This window comes from Rana temporaria, chromosome 12 (assembly GCF_905171775.1).
Source record: "Rana temporaria chromosome 12, aRanTem1.1, whole genome shotgun sequence".
Lineage (NCBI taxonomy): Eukaryota > Metazoa > Chordata > Amphibia > Anura > Ranidae > Rana > Rana temporaria.
Genome location: NC_053500.1, coordinates 48,541,173 through 48,559,865, shown reverse-complemented (window position 1 = coordinate 48,559,865; position 18,693 = coordinate 48,541,173). Strand labels below are relative to the sequence as shown.

At 41.6% G+C, this 18,693-nt stretch overlaps 1 protein-coding gene across 1 annotated transcript in view; it reads right to left on the bottom strand.

Moving 5' to 3' along the window:
* Positions 1-18,693, bottom strand: part of RIMS4 (regulating synaptic membrane exocytosis 4) — a 329,479-nt gene that overhangs the window by 217,037 nt on the left and 93,749 nt on the right. The gene's annotated exons all lie outside the window — the stretch shown is intronic.

The window sequence follows — 18,693 nt, the reverse complement described above, 5'->3', positions numbered from 1 at the left end:
CTAGAAAAAATGACACACTCTCTCTTTCTCTGACTGATCTATTCTCTAAACAGCGCCGGAACACACTACACAAGGCCGACCTGCAGGCGGCCTTTTATATTGTGGGGCGTTTCCTAAACCCCCTGAGCCATAATTGGCCAAAGCCACCATGCGGGTCATAGTGCATGCTTGGCCAATCATCAGCGCGCAATGCCGCAGTGAATTATGGGTCGTGGCGCGTCACTCGAACGACCCTTTTTCTTCGTATTTCGACGAACGATCGAACATACGTTCGACTCCAACACAAAGCTCATCCCTACTAAAAATAAAATAAATGGGCCGACAATAAACGGTATTGATAATGGAAAATTTCGTAACAATAACTTACCATAATTTTTGTTTCCTGATGGACTCCATGGCAGCATACATATGGGTTAACCCTGCCTCCACTCCTCCCCTATAGGACCCCACTCCCAACAATCTTTGCTCTGAGCCAGAGGCCGCATTCAGTAACTAGCATCCTCAAGAAACTGGGGGACTCCTGCTGCCATGGCATCCATCAGGAAAGGAAAATTACAGTAAGTATTTAATAGAAATTTCAGTATTCCTGACTGGCTCCATGGCAACACACGTATGGGAACTAACTCGCCATACACCCCCTGGGCGGGCGATGCTATCCCAAAGGCTTTATTAGTACCATCAAAAGACAGAAAAAACAGAGGATAGGAAGAAGACTCTACACAATAATGAGCCAAAAACTTATTGATCGAGGGACATAAAGGCCACCCTACAGACTACTTTGGGAACCACATGCTGCGAGGCTGCCCAAGATGTAGATCCACTCCTGGTCGAGTGAGCAGACACTACCTCCAAAGGAGCCAAGCCCTTGGCTCTCTGAGCCTGCGGAAGGGCCTAAGCAATCCGTGCCACAATCATCTTAGATGAGGCACGTTCCTCTATCCTTTCAGGCAAAATAATGAGCAGGCGTTCTGAAGCCTGAGGGAAGTTGTAGCTTTGTAGATATAACTTTGCAATATCTGAGAGATTCCTAGAACTGAAGGAAGGCACTGCTGGGAGTCAACTCAGGACTCAGTTGGTTAAGAGCATGTCTAATGGAATAAAACAAAGCCACAGTGCGGCCAAACCGGTCCTTAGGAGGAGCAAAAGAAAGGAATGCAGCCTCTGGCTCAGATCAAAGATTTATGGGAGTAGGGTCCTATAGGGGAGGAGTGGAGGCAGGGTTAACCCATACATATGCTGCCATTGAGTCAGTCAGGAAATGTGCATTTTCCTGGTTTCCACTCACTCTTGGGTCATAATGGGCATTTTAGGTTACTGTTAAATTGTTCCAAAATACATAAACACCTATGTTGTAGCCCTCAAATTAAAATATTAACTCATGCCCATTATCGATTTGCCAGACTGGGTCATCAAGCGCTTCAGTCCATGTTTGCCGAATTTTGTAAAATTGTTGGGGACAGGCTCTGTAAAAATCTCCATTAGCTGAGAAAGTTTAGCATTGCTGCATTTTTCCAGTTGGGAAGGATAATTTTCCTAGTGTGGAACAGTACTAAAAGACTTAAATAAGAACTCCAGCTTTTCCTCACCAACATAACAAATGCATTGTGCATGTAAATAAATCACAGTGCCACTTTGTGTGCAACTTATCTCCTTTAGCTGTATACAGCAGGTTTCTGTGTCTGACATCACTCCTCCTGGCTAAATCTCTAAGTGACCTGACTTCCTGCTTCCTTCCTTTTCCAGTCCTGATATTACATGCCCCATGATCCTTTGAGCCTCTGTAGTTTCAGGGCAGGCTACGGAAGTCACTTGTACAGTTCTGGCAGTTGATGTGGGTGGGTCCTATGGTTACTGTGGGTGTTTCTGGGCCTTTGTGTGGGTGGTAAACGGTGTGAATGTGTGATAATAATGCTTTGATCTGTGAGGTGGGACTTGGGAGGTTTGGACTCTTCCTGTAGGTGTGACTGGGCGGGATTGAATGCTAATTAGGATGTCAATTCTACCCACCATCAGCGCTATGAAGGATGTTACATAATTTGCAGAGTCTGAAATACTACAAAAGGGAGTGTTACAGACTCTAGCTGCTGCATGAAGTGGCTGTGGAAGGGACAGAGTCTATCAACAGGAAATACTGAGTGTCACATGACACAAAGCCACAACTAAACCCAGAATATCAGGGGATCTGCAGAGCAACATGGTTCACAAGAATGATCTAGGCTGGGATTGATTGTTCCATTCAGTTCTAGTGAAAAGAAAGTTGGAGTTCAGCTTTAAAGCGGGGGTTCACCCTATCGACGGGAAAAAAAATAATTTTTTTTCTTTTACCTTTAAATCAGGCATTGTAGCGCGAGCTACAGTATGCCTGTCCCGAATTTTTTCCCCCCATACTCACCTTGTAGTCGTCCATCGAAGATACCGGGGAATGGGCGTGCCTCTGGAGACGGAGGATGATTGACGGCCGGCTCTGGCGCGTCACGCTTCTCCGGAAATAGCCGAAATAGGCTTGGTCTTCACGACGCGTGCGCATAGCCTGTGCGCAGGCGCCGTGAAGAGCCGAGACCTACTCCGGCTGTCTTCGGGGAGAGTGACGTGCCAGGGCCGGCCGTCAATCATCCTCCCTCTCCATAGGCACGCCCATTCCCCGCGGGAGCCGAAATCTACGATGGACGACTACGAGGTGAGTACGGGGTTAAAAAAATCGGGACAGGCATACTGTAGCTCGCGCTACAATGCCTGTCTCGATGGTAAAATCAAGTACGAGAGGGTGAACTACCGCTTTAAAGACCTCTACCAGACCAACTTCTGGAGTTTTGGGTCCCCTCTAGCCTAGAATAGCCTCTAGTGGATTTGAATTCAGAACTAATGTTGACCCATTCTTACTATCCCTTGCATCCCTGCCATTCCTAGGACTTTCTGCCTCTCCAGTAGTTGGAGCCTGAGCAAATAATTGCCAATCACTTGCGTTGTCACATAGGAGGAAAGAAAATTAGTCCTATGCTTTCCCTCCCCAATAGGTACCAATGGTGGTTAAACTGAGCAGCAGGAAAGCAAAGGAAAGTGGAGTATATGCTACCTGTTGACCTAGCCTAAAAGTGAACCTATTGCTTTTCCTTGCTTTAACTTCTTGACGACTATGCTATAGCCGAATGATGACTACAACGCGGTTGGACTTTGCCGGGAGGTTGTCATAAGACAGCCTCCTGTGCTCGCACAGCCTGCAAGCGTCCTGCAGCGTGCGTCGGCAGTGATCTGTGATCGGTGTAAAGAGCCAATTACGGAGGCTCTTTACCATGTGATCAGCTGTGTCCAATCATACCTGGTTACAATGTAAACATGATTTTCCAGTTATCACCAATCATCTCCTCAAGCTGACATAACGTGAGGAGATGAGAGCAGATAACCAGCAAATCCATACAGGGGACATCTACAGATAATCAGGACATTGATCATCAGTGGCCTGATTATTAGAGCAGTCCCTACAGTATCCACCAGTGCTGCCCATCAGTGATGCCTGTCAGTGCCTATCAGTGTTGCCTATTATTGCAGCCTATTAATGCCCATCAGTGCTGCATATTAGTGTTCATCAGTGCCACCTATAAGTGCTGCCTATTATTGCAGCCTACCAGTGCCCACCAGCGCCACCTATCAGTGCCCATAAGTGCCGCCTCATCCGTATTAAAAAGAATGTTTTGTATCCAATAAATGTTATTTTAATTCACCAATTGATTCATTATATTCCGGTGGTGTGTTTCAGTTCAAAGTCCCACAATCCCTATTATCCCGCCCTTCCTTTCTCCCTCCCTTCCCCTTTGTTCCTTTCCCCATTGCTGCTCCTCTTTTTCCTACAAGTAATAGGACTAGAGACCATGGCTTAGCTTAATAACCGCGGTCTCATTTATAGTCCCAAGGCTACTTTGTTATTTTATTTTCCCTCCACGTTTCCCTTTTCCTCCCCCTTCTTATACACCGCCTCATCAGTACACATCAGTGAAGAACTGATGAGGCGGCAAAAACTTTTTTTTTTAATTTTCTGTTTAGCAAAAAAAAATAAAAACCCCAGTGGTAATTAAATACCACCAAACAAAGCTCTGTCTTAAAACAATGATAAGAATGTTGTTTGGGTACAGTGTTGCATGACCACACAATTGTCATTCAAAGTGTGACAGCAATGACAGCTGAAAATTGGCCTGGCAAGAAGGGAGTGAAGGTGCCCAGTAGGCAAGAGGTTAAAGGGGAACCCTAAATTGCTGTCTGGCTTCTGGGATATTCCAACAGTGAGACCTCTCTGCAATAGTTCACATCTCAAGAATTGAAAAAAAAAAGCGCCACACTAGTTGTACCGTCTACAACACAATCCAATGCATTTCAGAGTCTCAACACCCCCCTTCATCAGTGCTAAAAAAATCAAGACAATAAAAAAAAAATATATATATATATTATGTGTATATATATATATATATATATATATATATATATATATATATATATATATATATATATATATATATATACACACACACACACACACACACTGTATATAAAATAATATGTATATACAGGTATAATTACCCCAATGTACTCTTATTCAAACAAAAAACTAAATTGAGGAGTATAAATTACAGTTCACGTACAGACCGTTATTCTTACACAGATCTCAATACAAACAGCCTTCAAATTGTTGATAAGATTACTGTATAATCTATGGAATATGTACAACCAAGGGGATAATAAAAATGGATTATGTCCCAATTAGATTTAAGTGTCAGATGCAATTTCTTTATAATATAACATGAGGCAATAACCGGCAGAAAATCTGAAATAAGGTATGGAATATGACATAAATACGACAGTTAATAATGTCTTGTTATGAACAATTAGTAAGGGGGAGATTTACTAAAACTGTTGCACATAGAATCTGGTGCAGCTGTGCATAGTAACCAATCAGCTTTCAGGGTTTTATCGACAAAGCTTAATTGAAGCTGTAGTTAGAAGCTGATTGGTTACTATGGTTACTTGGTTACTGCACCCAATTTGGTTAATCTCTCCCTAAGTGCCCAGGTCACATGATTATATGTACAGTGCCTTGAAAAAGTATTCACACCCTTTGGAATTTTCCACATTTGTCATGTTACAACTAAAAACGTAAATGTATTTTATTGGGATTTTATGTGATAGACCAACACAAAGTGGCACATAATTGTGAAGTGGAAGGAAAATAAATGTTTTTCAAAGATTTTTACAAATAAATATGTGAAAAAAGTGAGGTGTATTAAGCCCCCCTGAGTCAATACTTTGTAGAACCTCCTTTTGTTGCAAATACAGTCTTTTTGGGGATGTCTCTACCAGCTTTGCACATCTAGAGAGGGACATTTTTGCTCGTTCTTCTTTGCAAAATAGCTCTGTCAGATTGGATGGAGAGCGTCTGTGAACAGACACGTTTTGCCACCGATTCTCAATTGGATTTAAGTCCGGACTTTGACTGGGCCATTCTAACACATGAATATGCTTTGATAAAAAAACATTCTATTGTAGCTCTGGCTGTATGTTTAAGGTCATTGTCCTGCTGGAAGGTGAACCTCTGCCCCAGTTTCAAGTCTTTTGCAATCTAAGATTGTCCTGTATTTGGCTCCATCCATCTACCCATCAACTCTGTCCAGATTCCCTGTCCCTGCTGAAGAAAAACATCCCCACAACATGATTCTGCCACCACCATGTTTCACGGTGGGGATGGTGTGTTCAGGGTAATGTGCAGTGTTAGTTTTCCGCCACACATAGCGTTTTGCTTTTAGGCCAAAAAGTTACATTTTGGCCTCATCTGAGCAGAGCATCTTCTTCCACATGTTTGCTGTGTCCCCCACATGGCTTCTTGCAAACTGCAAATGTGACTTCTTATGGCTTTCTTTCAACAATGGCTTTCTTCTTGCCACTCTTCCATAAAGGCCAGATTTGTGGAGTGCACAACTAATAGTTGTCCTGTAGACAGATTCTCCCACCTAAGCTGTGGATCTCTGCAGCTCCTCCAGAGTTACCACGGGCCTCTTGGCTGCTTCTCTGATTATTACTCTCCTTGCCAGGTCTGTCAGTTTAGGTGGACGGCCATGTCTTGGTAGGTTTGCAGTTGTGCCATACTCTTTCTATTTTCGAACGATGAATTGAACAGAGCTCCGTGAGATGTTCAAAGCTTGGGATATTTTTTTATAACCTAACCCTACTTTAAATTTCTCCACAACTTGTTCCCTGACCTGTCTGGTGTGTTCCTTGGCCATCATGATGCTGTTTGTACTCGAAGGTTCTCTAACAAACCTCTGAGGGCTTCACAGAACAGCTGTATTTATACAGAGATTAAATTACACACAGGTGGACTCTATTTACCAATAGAGTGACTTCTGAAGGCAATTGGTTCCACTAGATTTTAGTTAGGGGTATCAGAGTAAAAGGGGCTTAATACAAATGTACGCCACACTTTTCACATATTTATTTGTAAAAAATGTTTAAAATCATTTATTATTTTCCTTCCACTGCACAATTATGTGCCACTTTGTGTTGGTCTATCACAGGGTTAGACAAAATCCGGGCGCCCGGTCGCAATTGCAAATAGAATTAGCGACCTGGCGCCCGGGGAAGCTTAGGCCTGCAGAAGGCCACAAAGCAGTGGCCTCAATTACTGGCCGGCGTGGCCCAATGCGATCGCGCGGTGGGGGCACACGGAGACACAGGATGCCCCACCATCCTGGATACCCCAGTTTCCTTCTGTGATCTGGCGCCATCTTGTGGTAGTAAAGTAAACCAGCAATTCTAATGGAGCTTCCCCAGTGTTTTCACTGCCATCTCCTTCCCTCTAATTAGAGCCCCCAAAGATTATATATATTTTTTATTCTAACACCCTAGAGAATAAAATGGCGGTCTTTGCAATACTTTGTCACACCGCATTTGTGCAGCAGTCTTACAAGCGCACTTTTTTTGGGAAAAATACACTTTTTTTTTATAAAAAAAATAAGACAACAGTAAAGTCAGCCCAATTTTTTTTTAGATTGTGAAAGAAAATGTTACACCGAGTAAATTGATACATGTCACCACTCGTGGAATGGCGACAAATTTTTACTGTTTAAAATCTCCATAGGCGACATTTAAAAAATTCTACAGGTTGCATGTTTTGCGTTAAAGAGGAGGTCTAGGGCTAGAATTATTGCTCTTGCTCTACCAATCACTGTGATACCTCACATGTGTGGTTTGAACACCGTTTTCATATGCGGGTACTACTCACATATGCGTTCGCTTCTGCGCGCAAGCTCGGCGCGACGGGGCGCGTTTTCTGGCTCCTATCTTTTTTAGCTGGCTCCTAGATTCCAAGCAAATTTGTCAAACCCTGATCTATCACATAAAATCCCAATAAAATAAACTTTTACATTTTTGGCTGTAACATGACAAAATGTGGAAAATGTCAAGGGGTATGAACACTTTTTCAAGGCGCTGTATATACAGTACTTGTATGATAATGTACTTAGTCAAGCAATGGTTACACATTGTAGAACAATAACCATAGGGTGAGGGATACCGTACTGGACTGTAGGTCGGAACCCAGGTTCAGCTCTCCGCCCTGGTTCACACTGGGTACGATTTGAGATGCGATTTGACATGTCAAATCGCATCTCAAATCGGCGGCAATTGTCGGCAATGGCACTGTCCTAATCAGTGCGACGCCGCATCTGCGATTTCAAAAAGTAGTTCCTGTACTACTTTTTGTGATTTCGGGCTGCGATTTACATTAAATTGCGGCCGAAATCGCGGCAAAATCGCAGCCGCGAAATCGCGGTAAAATCGCGCATTTTACCGCGATTTTGAATTCGCAGCAGTGTGAACCTAGGCTCCAACATCTAAAAAATCTGAAACATCAGTCTTGGTTGGAAGGACATGTTAAGGGGTTAATAGAGAGGCCCAAGGAGCAATGATATTATACCCATCTGATTAGCCTATTAAACATTTAGATCAGTCAGCTCAGTGATGTATGACTGTAATTGGGTTGCTAATGGTTAGTCTTATTAACAATTCCACTTGTGGATTCCATTGTAAGAGCAGTGCCCTATGGCATTGCTGCAATACATTTGCTAAGAACTTGTGTTTTCCGGTGATACCGGCTCCGAATACAACAGCACTTTTCCAACTTTGCCTGACTTGCCATTCATCATTAATAAAACGCCGTTCAGGACACTCTACGTGAAGATTTGTTTGTGTCAACACATCAGTTTAAACCAGACGCTAATAAATGCATACATTCTGGGCACCTAGTCAAGATTCACAGATCTTATTATGAAAATCTGGAACTACTTACTGAATATTTGTTTACCGTCTAAATAACAAGCCATCTGGTCATCAGTCATGTGGCATAAGTTAAAGAGGACCTGCTGGCTTCAGCGCAGAGCGGACCTGTGCATCAACAAGCACAGCAACGTGCCTGCCTGACAGCTCGCTTTAACGTTCGGAGAATGGAAAGCTTCAGTGCTAGATAAAAGCCTCTGGCTAAGTCGGCAGTAGCCGTCCTGTCATATCCTCTTTGAGTACTCTCTCATGAATATATAGGGGACGATGATTGAGCATGCACAGTATTTTACATGGTCGAGCTGCGATGCCTCAAAAAAAAAAAAAAAAAATTTCCCACTGTGATATTGATTTCAATAAAGCTAAAACAAAGAAAACAGTTCTTTGCACTTTATAAGGGCAAGGCACTACCAGCAAGAACACAAACTAGAATGAACACATCTTATGATGTTTTACAGTTGTAGCGCTCACCACTGAAGGGGCCACTGGAAACAGACAGGTTATTCCTAAATAATACAGAGACCACCAGTACCCAAGCACACCAATAATTGCAGCTCAGCCCATGGAGTGTCTGTGACAGAACCCACTGCCACTGGCCCAGATTCAGGTACAATTGCGCTTTATTTGCGGAAGCACAGGGCAACGATTTTGCCCTGCGCCCACTCGATTCACGGAGCAGTAGCTCCGTAAATTGCGAGGGCGTGCCGGCAAAATTGCCCGACGTAAGCGCGCGCAATGTAAATGATCCCGCCGGGGGCGGGAATCATTTAAATTAGGCGTGCTCCCGCGCCGAGCGTAGAGCGCATGCTCCGTCGGGAAACTTTCCCGACGTGCATTGCGGCAAATGACGTTGCAAGGACGTCATTTGCTTCAGAGTGAACGTGAATGGCGTCCAGCACCATTCACAAATCACTTACGCAAACGACGTAGATTTTAAATCTCGCGACGCGGGAACGTGGGTATCCTATAGCATTGGCTGCGCCTGCTATTAGGATGTGTAACGTTACGCGAAACCCGACGTACGCAAAATACGTAATTTGCGTACGCAGGGCTCGCGCAACGTTGTGAATCGGTGTTAGTATGCAATTTGCATACTATACACAGATCACAATGGGAGCGCTCCCTAGCGGTCATCGCTAGAATGCAGCCTAAAATCTGCGTGGCATAAGAGCCTTATGCCACGCAGATTTTAGGCTGCAGTCGGCGTAGCGATGTTCCTGAATCAGGAGCATTCGCTACGCCGGAGCAAGTAAGCAATTGCGCTGTGTAACCTGTGGTTACACAGGCGCAATTGCTTCTTGAATCTGGCCCACTGTGTTTTGGAAGGGACTGTGGGCTGGCATCATGCCACAGACTATGGCCCAGCAGAGACTTTGGGACACAATGGCATTGAGATAATGTAATGTAATGCTACATCCCTTCTCGCTCCCCCCCCCCCCTCTTGTTGCTGTGTTTAATTGTGTTGGGTCATGGCATGTAGACAAAGGTCTGGACTGGAGACATCTCTCAGTAGGGGATGTGTAAGGAGGGGCTGCCTGCTTATCGTAATCCCATTATGTTTCAACTGTAGTTTGTTTCAATGTACAAGTGTTGAGTTTCCATTGGTTCTTCCTTGTCCCCTACCCCCTCTATGACAAGGCTAAGGGGCGTGTCCTTAACTGTTTAAAAGTGTATGTTTGGTACTTAAAGAGTTTTATGCTCTGCATCTTTAACCCTCAACACCTGTGTGGCTTGTCTTGTAATTGAGGGGTTAAGGGCAGATCTCACCCCTCCCACACTTTTACCATATTTATTTGTAAAACATTTTGAAAACCAAGATATTAACTCTGCGGGGTGCCCAAACTTTTGCAGACACCATTTTTTTGTTTTCTGTCATTTTGAAAGTGTAAATGATGGAAATAAAATCTATCTTTTTTTGACATATTATAAGAATGTCTAATTTGTAATTTGATGTCTTTTGGAGATTTTTCCATCTTTCCTTGGCTTCGTTATGCACATTAATACACATTTTTACCTGGGGTGCCCAAACTTTCAATCCCCACTGTAACCCTCCCTTACTTTATCCAAAATTAAAACATTTTTGCCCGTAGTTCTACTTTAATGCAGAGAATAGCCAAGGTTCAAGAGGAACTGCAGTCTGCTCACATAATTTGTAATAAAAACATCTTTGTCATTCTGAAGCTTGCATATTATTTTATATATACTGAGATTCTGTACTTGCCAAATATGCAGAAATCTCCCTCCACTAAGTCTGGCTGCATCCATTTTAACTAAAGCTGCTGCCTGCTCACTTCCTGGATTTACACAGAAACATACCTCCAACTCTGCAGCTCTCATTGGCCCTCTTATGACTCATCCCCCCTTCCCTTCCTGGCAAACTCACGAGAGAGTAAAGCCTTGTACACACGATCGGATTTACATCGGACAAATTGGTGGATTTTTGTCCGAAGGGCGTTGGCCGTAAACTTGTTCTGCATACAACCTTTGGGCAACTTATGTCAACGTTGTCTTATGGTTAACATTGGTTCAGAGCATGCATGTTTGTACTTTTAGTACGACGGAACATTTGTTGTTTGACAATTTGAGAGCATGACTAGTGAGAAATTCCAACAACAATTGTCCGATGGATCATACAGACAGACAGTCGGATTATCCGACAAAACCCTTCCATCACACAATTGTTGTTGGAATATCCAATCGTATGTATGGGCCTTTAGAGAGAGCTGTGCATGATGTCATAAGCCTAGGCTAATGACCAGACAAAGATATATAAGGATTTCCCAAGATTATGATTTTTTTGTCTGTAATTCTACATTTTTTTTCTTTGTTTAATTACAGAACACAATCTATATCAAGAATTTAAAACACCTAAAAATACCTATTGATCAATCGCTGGGAAACACAAGAAAAAAAATTAAACAGCCCAACATGCCTTATTCCACTTAAGAATATTTTTAGATACTCACATTGACACTTGTGAATACCCACAACGTGACATTAACAAAGCTACTTGAAATAAATTGGCATCACGCTACTTTTCCAATGTGAGCCACAGGATGCATCAGATTTACTAACCAGTGGGCTGAAAATACACAAAAAGGAAACCTTTTCTAGGCTTACATAATGGTGATCAGAACAAGCTGCAATTATCATTGTTTCTTCATATCTGAAAATCTGTAATTATGTGAAAATTATTTAAAGGAAAAGGTCAATTCTAGTGGACATTTCCTAGTCAAACAAGGTCATGCCGGAGGGCCTTCCTACACGTTACATACACTGTGGCACTGCCAAGACTGCCCAGTGGGCACAATGCTTTCTTCGTCTGATGAAGGGTTTGTGCTGAGAACAGTTAGGTGCCAATGATGTCAGATGTACAGAGCATCTTCTGTTGGTGACCTGGCCAATCACAAGCCACACTGCATCTGATCCACATACAGTGCGTTGAAAAAGTATTCACACCCCTTGAAATTTTCCAAATTTTGTCATGTTACAACCAAAAACGTAAAAGTAAACGTAAATGTATTTTATGTTATTGACCAACACAAAGTGGCACATAATTGTGAAGTGGAAATAAAAAGATAAATGGTTTTCAAAATGTTTTACAAATAAATATGGGAAAAGTGTGGGAGGGGTGAGATCTGTGGTGGTGGGGGATCTGTTTATTGTCAGTAAAAGGCAGAGGTTGGGATCAGTTGCACTGACAATTTGTCAGTTAGTCAGTCGATTCCTTCCCCTTCATAATTACTCCAGTGCCTCCAGGGATGCTCCTGTGTCATGGGGTCTCCTGCAGAGGTATCAGCTGACCAACGCCTCACTCCATGGCTTCTCTCTCCAGAGATAGTAGCCTTTCCTCAGTGCCCAGTGGGCAAACAACCCCCCCCCCTCGTGGCAGAATGAAGGAACAGCCAGAACGGTGGAGAATGGGTGGACGGACCCCCTGACAGCAGAGAATGGGCGGGCCCCTGACAGCAGAGAATGGGCGGGCCCCTGACAGCAGAGAATGGGCGGGCCCCTGACAGCAGAGAATGGGCGGGCCCCTGACAGCAGAGAATGGGCGGGCCCCTGACAGCAGAGAATGGGCGGGCAGGCAACCATTACAGTGGAGAACGTGCAGGCGGGTGCCTGGCAGCAGAGAACAGGTGGGTGCCCCCCCACAGCGGCGGAACACCAGGGCCCAGTCTGCTGTGACCCTAATAGTTCCGACACTGAAACAATTCACAATGTTGAATTGCTTGGATACAAGTTACTTTGCAGTAGAAAAAAGTAGAGCAAGCATAAGTAGTTTCTCTGCTGTACTGTAGACCCTCTGCATGTTCTGCAACACAGCATGCCAACATATGTGTGTTTATTTGTGCTCAACGCACACATTTTTTTTGTATTTGTGTGTGTGTGTAGAGTAGACCCAGAGGCAGCTGGACTGAAATGAAAGCGAGAGCCGTTTCCTTCATTGTCACATCACAGGCCTACATATGGTGAAGTGAGAAGATATACGAGGGATTACTAAAGAACCACATACAAGAATAGGAAAAGTAATAGCCAGCCTGGATTCATGGAAGATCAAAGTTGCCAAACAAATCAGTTTTCGTATTAGTTAGTTAGCAAAAACTTAGAAAAAAGGGTTGAAGTATGTAGAAATGGGCTGAATACCCCCTGGTTCGGGTCACACAAGAACTCCCGAACATAGAAACAGTTCAGACACGAACCGTATGTAGCGCTACCCCCGGAGGAGCCGCTGGTTAGATTTGGGAATCCTATCCTATCCTATAGAAAATGCATGGAGGGAGCTGAAACTTCAAGTTGCCAAGCAACAGCCAAGAAACCTTAAAGGAGTTGTAAAGGAAAAAAAAATGTTTTGCTGAAATGATGGTTTACAGGGTATAGAGACATAATAGTTAACTGATTCCTTTTAAAAATGATTAAAAATAGATAAAAATCAATCATATAATGTACCTGCAGTTTCTAGTTTCGTTTTTGCATGTTGTTTCCTGCTTCTGTGATGTACAGAGCCACAGAGCCAATACAGGGCAGTGATGGTTTGGAAAACGAAACTGATTGGTGCTGTGGGGTTTTAGACACAGTAATCACACCTCCTTGATTAGTGACCACAGAGAGAAAGCTCCCAGTACTGTGGTTATCAGGAAACAGACAACCAGGAAGTGTGGAGATCAGAGAAGAATTACAGCAACTTGAGAGCAAAAACAAACAATGAGGACATGAAAATAGCAATGCATTAAGGTAAAGGAAGCTATTAAGATAAAAAAAAAATCCTTTACAAACCCTTTAAGGATTGTGTGCAAACCTGGTAACCAACTACAAGAAACGTCTTAACCCTGTTTCTCCACCAAGTACTAAGTCATGTTTTATTTGGGGATCAAATATTTATTTTTGCTCACTGAACTGCAACTCAATTTATAACATTTGTATCATGTGTTTTTTTTCTGGCATTTTGGTTGATATTTTGTCTCCATCATTTAAAATACACCTATGATAAAAAATTAAAGTACATTTTGTGTGCTTGCAGATGACACGATAGTGTAATAAGGTCCCAACACGATGACAAGCTGCCCTAGATGCACCGTTTAATTGGGCAACTACATGGCGAATAAGGTTTATTGTTGCAAATGTTAAGTTATGCAATTGATGGCTTAAAAAAAATGCATGTATCATACATTCTAGGGGGAGTAAAACAGGCTGAGTCAATGTTGAGGAAGGCTCTGGATGTTCTGGTGGATCAATTAATAACAGTATTTAATGCCAATCTCAGCTTGTTAAGAGAGCAGGATATTTTTTGTAAAACAAAAAGGCATAGATAGGAGCGAGCACATATCTTGCCACTGGGCAATACCATTTGTAAAATGTAGAAAAATATACAACGTTTAGTTTTGTTTGTGTAAATGCCAATCAACAAGAAAAACCTTTGCTTGTCAACATCCTCTAAGGAAGTTCTACATTATGGAATTGCATCATCTGATAGAATTCATCCTGCATGGATGTAGCCGGAACTAAATATTAGTGTTGCTCACGAATATTCGCATTGCGAATATTCGTTACGAATATGGCATATTCGAATATTCGCGAATAACCCAGAAGCGATTCAGTTCGCATGCGCCGCGCTTTATAAGTTTTTCATTCATGCATTCATTCAACTCGAATTTCGCGGCCAAAATTCGCTATTCCGAATATTCGTATTTTTTCAAACTTATTTTTAAAACAAACATATCACATCCTAGTGATCTCCATCGACGTCTAAAAGCATTGCTGGTATGATTAGAGACCCTGGGCCGAGCAGCTAAGCTGAGGCGATCCTTTTATGTTGCCGAATATTCGCAATCGCGAATATTCGATTTACGAATATTCGCGAATACTTTCTCCGCCCTTCTTTTGCATCAGAGCCAATCAGAGTTCTCCTACCACAGTTGTCATAGGAGAGAGTGGAGTGTTTCTGTGCGTTTTTCCAGTGTATCACATCTTCAAAGAATTTTCCATCTTTTGTCCCGTGTCATCATTTGCATTTCACCTCTTTAATGAGAATAATAACTGTTTAAGATAAAGACATTTAAGAGATGTCAACGTAAACGGTTTACTTGGCTTTTTTTTAACTCAACAGAATCAGGGGCCCCAGTGTGCGGTTGATCTTTACCTAACTCAATACAGGTCAGTCTAGGAGAGATCTGTATTTTCCAAATCTATGGTTATTCAATATTTATTAAACTAATCAATATACAAATTGGTCAAAGTAAACCCTCAAATCTATATAATAATGTATTTATTTTATAATTAATGTATTTATTTTATCAATACCTTGTTGTTAGTTGCAGGGTCCATTACGTAAAACCACACTTTTTCCAAAGGGCAGGTGAAATTGAATGTTTCAAAATTTCGCAATCAATTTCGCATTCGCATTAGCGGAATTTCGCAATCAATTTCGCATTCGCATTAGCGAAATTTTGGCAAAAAAAATTTTTTGATAAAATATCACGAATATTCGACTTTAGCGAATATTTCACGAATATTCGTCTATATATTCGTGATATATCGTGAAATCGAATATGGCGTATTCCGCTCAACACTACTAAATATATACCATCTCTATCTAGTTATGGAACCTCAAATAACATCCACTTGGTAAGACCCCTAATTTGTAGCTTCTAATATGTGTGGAGAATTATTATTTACGGTCGGCATCGGCCATTTTCACAAATAAACAATCCATAAGGCAAGTCCAACATGCAACTAAAGAATGAACTGAAAGACACTTTCACATTTTTTAAACCATCCTGATACTAGGGAACAAAACACCTTGTTTCTAAGTGTGCCTATCGCCTCCGGCTGCAAAGCAAAAGCCGCGAGCATGATCCAGGCAAGCACGATGATGTCAGTATCCTAAGCCCATCCCCCTACTAGTTTCGTCATTTGAAGTCCTCATGGAGGACGTCGAATGACGAAACTAGTAAGTTGATAAAGTGGGGTATATTAGGATGTGGGATTATAGATCTGTGCTCTGCGCTGCTTGTCTCCTCTTTTTTTTTTCACAATAAAATAAAGATGTTTTGATAGTGTAAAACCTCATGGACACATTTATTTAATCAATTAAAATTACACTTACATTCAGTAAGGTTAAAAGGCATTTTCAAACAAATCCTTGCTGGCCAGATAAACAGCACCCGCACTTCTGGGAACTTGCGATGATGTCAGCTCCACCCAAACCTGTTTCGTCACACATGACTTCATCCATATTGTTTTTTTTAATTAATGCTATATCACAAACGCAACTCTGTTTTGATGACAGGTCGTTTATCCACCAAAAATGTACTTCTTTACTGATCAACAATGTAAAATTGGTATTAAATGCTGACTGTAATGTTGGATGCTACAATGGCAACAAATACAAAGGGGATTCTATGTTAACCACAAATTAAATAGGTGCCAGTGTAAACTGACTTGTATATTTGGGGGTCCTGTCCTTTTGTCCTTTCAACTGACCACTAATGTACAAAAAAAAACTGTATGCAAAAGTGAAAAGAAGTGCAAGCATGTAGAAAGCCACAGGCCACCAGTAAGAGGTGTACATCTGTGCAATATAGACCACTGGCCACCAGGCTTATTAACAGGAGTTGCAAATGCCAAGTTCCATCAAGATGTTGAGTAATTGGGATGCCATGCAGTGGAGAAGCTGCATCAAAATATTGGCATGGGACTCTGAAAATTATAGCTGTGCCTCTAAATGATGCACCTTCACCTTAGATCAGTATGCATCTTTATTGCAGTATGAGGTTTCCTCTGGTGTTTAATTGTAAAGTTAGTTGAATCAATGTAGTATTTAGTGTATTTACTCACAGCACTAAGCTATTTTATTCTCATTACAATAATTATTTCCATCATTAAAACTAATCCTTGAAATTGTCTACACATTCTTTATCACTTTTGCCTTTATTATCTGGGAAGGCTCATTAGATTTTTTTATTATTTGTCTTTTCTAATTACAAAGACAACAAATAACATCTTTGTTTGAGAGTTGCTAAAGCAAAAGTTTTCATAAACAGGGGATAAACAATTAATAAAATGGAATAGAACTGGAAGTCGGACTGGTAGAACAGTGATCACCGGCCGCCAGCGTTTTTTAGGCATACAGGAGTTTTTTTTTTTACTGATCTAAACGCAGCCCATTGTTTTCATTGTGTCTGTACAAACAGGTGCCTAAACATGCGCTGCATATAGATGAGTAAAAAAATGCAGAAATTTAAGTTGCTGGTCAGTATTTAATGCACATATATGCATGTAAAATTATAATTTGAAGGAGGTTAAAATTTTATTCCGATAGCTAGTATTTATTTTATAATAATAATATTAATAAACTTTATTTTATGTAGCACCTTTATGCCCTATACACACGATCGGACCTTTGTACGACCAAATTCACATCGGAATTCTGACGGAATTTCATCGGAGTAAAATGGAAAATGTTCTCTATGTAAACTCAGATGGAATTCATCAGAATTTCCATTTTCCAATTTCCATTCAACATGGAATTACTCCGATGTGGCATACACACGGTTGGAATTTCTGATGGAAAAAGGGGGAGGGGGAAAAAAAGGGGGAGCCAATTAGCGGGTCCAGCAAGTCTTTATAGGTCACCTGAGACTATAAAACGTGTGTAGTTTTTTAGTAGTCAATTGCTGGTACGTTGAGTGTTCTGGATCTGCGCAGCAAAGTCTGGTTCCTCTGATGTAGGGATGAGCCGACAACCCAAGCACACCCCCCCCCCCCCCCACCCCCGGTTCGGTTTGCAGCAGAACATGCAAACAGACAAAAAGTTTGTGCCAACATGCAAACCTTTAAAGTTTATGGGACAGTAACATGAAAAATAATTTTAAAGGCTTATATGCAAGTTATTGCTATAAAAAGTGTATGGGGACCCGGTTACTGCCCCAGGGGACATGTACCAATGCAATAAAACATTTAAAACATTTTTTTCAGGAGCAGTGATTTTAATGATGCTTAAAGTGAAACAATAAAAATGAAATATGCTTTTAAATATCGTGCCTGGGAGGGTCCCCTTAGCCTGCCTGTAAAGTGCGGCATCTATCTCATGTGATTTACTGTGCTGCAGCAAAATTACATTTCTAAAGGAAAAAAATTTAATTTCAAATTGCTTGTGGCTGTAATGCATTGCCAGGTCCCAGCAATATAGATAAAAATCAAGGAACAAAAAAAAAAAAAAAAACACCCCCCAGTCCATACCAGCTCTTTAGCTGGTTATCGGATACCCCCCCCCCCATGTGAATGGGTAGGGGTACATTGTACCCCTACCCATTCACCAAAAAAATTGTCAAAAAGTAAAAACCACAAAAGACAGTTTTTGACAATTCCCGCAATGTCCATCCATCTTCAATCACGGTGCTGATGGACCCAAAAAATAGAAAAAAAATATGAAAATACTCCGCCTCCATGGGACGTAACCAGGGGACCCATGCCATTTTTTTTCTCAATTCTGTCATAGGGTTCACCTTAACCACTTCAATAGACTATATTATATACTGTACATTGCACTATATACCCTGCAATGTATTATATACAGTATCTCACAAAAGTAACTACACCCCTCACATTTTTGTAAATATTTTATTCTATCTTTTTATGTGACAACACTGAAGAAATTACACTTTGCTACAATGTAAAGTAGTGAGTGTACAGCTTGTATAACAGTGTACATTTTCTGTCCCCTCAAAATAACACACAGCCAATAATGCCTAAACCACTGACAACAAAAGTGAGTACACCCCCAACATCTTCCAGCTCTGTGATGTCGTCAAAGAGAATTGGAAGAGGGACAGGCTCAATGGATCACTTGGTCTTTTTTTATGTCTTCAATCATCC